Consider the following 880-nt stretch of genomic DNA (forward strand, 5'->3'; position numbering starts at 1 on the left):
TGCTGGGAGGACTCTGCACCCACCCCTCCTGTCTCTGGGCACTGCTGGGAGGACTCTGCACACACCCCTCCTGACTCTGGGCACTGCTGGGAGTGATTGGCACACACCCCTCCTATTTAACAATATGTACGCTTTGTCCATACACGTGTGTGGGTTCGCTCCATGGGGGTACGGGTCGTACTTACACTGTTGGGGTGGGGGGTGCGCTCCATACGTACGCGGGTGAGGGTACGGGTCGTACATACACGGTTGGGGTGGGGGTACGGGTCGTACTTACACTGTTGGGTTGGGGGGTATGCTCCATACGTCCGCGGGTGAGGGTACGGGTTGTACTTACACTGTTGGGGTGGGGGTACGCTCCATACGTCCGCGGGTGAGGGTACGGGTCATACTTACACTGTTGGGGTGGGGGTACACTCCATACGTACGCGGGTGAGGGGACGGGTCATACTTACACTGTTGGGGTGGGGGTACGCTCCATACGTCCGCGGGTGAGGGTACGGGTCGTACTTACACTGTTGGGGTGGGGGTACGCTCCATGCATACGCGGGTGGGGGGACGTGTCGTACGTACAATGTTGGCATGGGGGTACGCTCCTTGCATACGCGGGTGGGGGTACGTGTCGTACTTACACTGTTGGGGTGGGGGGTACGCTCCATACGTACGCGTGTGAGGGCACGGGTCGTACATACACGGTTGGGGTGGGGGTACGGTCCGTACATACACTGTTGGGGTGGGGGTACGCTCCATACGTACGCGGGTGGGGGTACGGTCCGTACATACACTGTTGGGGTGGGGGTACGCTCCATACGTACGCGGGTGAGGGTACGGGTCATACTTACACTGTTGGGGTGGGGGGTACGCTCCATACGTACACGGG

Source organism: Triturus cristatus, chromosome 5_2, assembly GCF_964204655.1.
Source record: "Triturus cristatus chromosome 5_2, aTriCri1.1, whole genome shotgun sequence".
Classification (NCBI taxonomy): Eukaryota; Metazoa; Chordata; class Amphibia; order Caudata; family Salamandridae; genus Triturus; species Triturus cristatus.